The sequence below is a fragment of the Austrofundulus limnaeus genome, unplaced genomic scaffold (genome assembly GCF_001266775.1).
Source record: "Austrofundulus limnaeus strain Quisiro unplaced genomic scaffold, Austrofundulus_limnaeus-1.0 Scaffold205, whole genome shotgun sequence".
NCBI lineage: Eukaryota > Metazoa > Chordata > Actinopteri > Cyprinodontiformes > Rivulidae > Austrofundulus > Austrofundulus limnaeus.
In genome coordinates, this window is record NW_013952607.1 from 785,443 (window position 1) to 788,005 (window position 2,563).

The 2,563-nt window shown below is 38.5% G+C and overlaps 1 protein-coding gene across 1 annotated transcript in view; it reads left to right on the plus strand.

Moving 5' to 3' along the window:
• tp53inp1 (tumor protein p53 inducible nuclear protein 1) overlaps positions 1-2,563 on the plus strand; it is a 12,192-nt gene that overhangs the window by 6,513 nt on the left and 3,116 nt on the right. The gene's annotated exons all lie outside the window — the stretch shown is intronic.

Genomic DNA, 2,563 nt, shown 5'->3' on the forward strand with positions numbered 1-2,563 from the left:
TCTAAACAGTTTGTTCACGAATATAAATACTTATTTATACTTTTTTGTGATTTTGTAATAGTTATAGGGAAAATATTACATCAGCAATTATTTTATTACCCTTTAAATTGATTTCTGGAGATTATCCAAGGTGCTTCATGACYCATAATTGGGTCCCAAGCCCAACTTTGGGAACCAAAGTGCAGTGGTTCCCAAACTTTTCAGCTTCTGACCCACAAAATAGTAGCAGAGACCTGTGCCCCCAACTAATTTTGTATGATACACATTCGTATCAGGTAAACAAAACATGGGCATAGTAACAATATTTTACACTACATTTATCCGTTTTAAATACACTAACCTCACTCCTTTGTAACAAGCCAAAAATGTAATTAAGTCCGAACATCTTTTCAGGACCACACCTTGATGTTTCGGGACCCCATTTTGGGTCCCGACCCCAACTTTGGGATACACTGCTCTAGACCAGTGGCTCCCAAAGTTGAGGTCAAGACCCACAGATGCAAATAAACTAATAATGGAATATTTTTACAATTTCACATAAACTCTGGGGTCACAAGTTTTTGCAACTGTTGTTTTGTGGGCCAAAAACTAAAWAAGTTTGAAAACCTCCTTTCCAGACCGTGCATTTTATTTTGTTGACCACCCTCTCCAACAACACCATACCTGCCTGGGCATGCTTTGTAGCCACYTTAGCATCTGCCCCCTTAGGTAGATTAAAATCAGTTTTAAATAATTAATACTTGTCATTGACATAGCTGTTTGACCTGGACATGTTTTCTGTCTGAGTRGAGCTCCTGTTCAGGTGTCAAAATACAGCTCGTTCCTGCGACAAACCTGAAAAGGTTCCAAGTCAAAACATTCAAACGACAAATACGTGAGCCTTTGCTACTCAGGCAGAGAAACGGAGAAACCCTGAAGATGCTGTGAGACRTTCTGGAAACGCTCTCACGAACAATGTTTGCCAACCGGTTGCCAGCTGTCGCAGCTCAGTGGGGTACTACCTTTACCAAAGATGGTGCCTCACATTTCGTGCCCAGATGACACTCCGTACTTGTGCCTCCCTGTTCACAGGCGGCCTTGTTTACCCACAACAGGACAGGGAGGCTGCAGAGTGCTGACTCAGTGCCAAGGCTGTTAATGTATGAAAATGAGCTCCAAATACTCCCAACACAATTTACAAGCATGCACACAATAGCACGAGGTTGAAACTATTGTTTGTTGGACATGTTAAGCCTTTAAAGCTTAAGCTAAAGCATTTAAAGTTAAAGCCTTTAAAGCTAAAGCATTTAAAGCTAAAGCGTTTAAAGCTAAAGCTAAAGTATTCCTCTGGGTGTGTGGTGAACTAATACATAGTGCAGTGTCTGATGAGGTTTAAAAATATCTTGTTTTTTTACTAATTTTGTTTGACCTCAGTTGAAAATAGCATCAAACTAAACAGGACTGGATCCAGACAGAGACATCTGCTTAGACCACTAAGTTGTGTTTTTACCAACTAGTCTGCTCGCATTCAGATTATGTTTCAACATCATGACTTCCTGTTTCTCATTTAGTTTTCATTTTCTCAGATAATCATTAGCCTCTCATGCWGGATAGAAACCAAATCTGTACCCTAATCTGCAGTCAGTCTTTTGCGTTTAGTAGGTTCAGAAGTCTTGCAGTGCAGGATTTTGACAGGTGATTTATGTGCAGAAAAATGCACGGTGGTTAGCTCTGCTCCTTCTAGAGGAAGACCGAAAAATCAGGTCGGTTTCATGACTCGGAGACAGCTTTAGCAGCTCACAGTTGTGTTTACGCTAACAAAGTGAAACAACTGTGCAGGTTGTGGTTTCAGTCAGGCGTGCTCACATGTTGGGCTGGTAGACCCGCCTGGGACTCCAGCAGCTCAGAGTTTAGCAAAACATTCAGCAAAAATCAATGTTCACATGTGATGAAGTCCCTTCTCCTGCACTGCCACCTGCWGGCGGTTTGCTGTAGCTTCAGTTTTAAATCAAGACAAAAAGCAGATGTTTAAAAAATGATACTATTTACCGTTTTTAGATTTGAATTTCTTGATCTTTTTTTATTTACAATCAGTGTTGCCAGATGGGAAATGTTGAATTATCGTATCAGCAGCTCAAAATTATCGTATTTTSAGGAAAATYATCGTACACACCCAAGTTACATTCTAGAGAGGCTCAAATTTACAAATACATCCTGCTCAGCTCACAATGTRCTCTGTTTTCAACAAACTGCACATTCTTTTGTTTATAATAAAGTTAAAAAGCACTGTTGGATGTCTTTTTTTTAAAACAAAAGCTTTGTTGTAAACAAGAACAGAACATGGAGTCTGGGGAAGTGCTGCATATAAAAAGAAATGTTAGATAAAATGACTAGAATAAAATGTAAATTATAGTCAAAGTTAAAATGAAATCAGGAAAAGAACAAATCATTGTAGTTTATTGTACTTTTGATTAGTCAAGAAATAAATTGAGTGCATACTGAGCAAATTTAATCTGCAAGCCTCCAAAATCTGTTGTTTTTTTTTTTTCTTTAAAAATTGTTCCTGGATGTTCATTAAATGTAT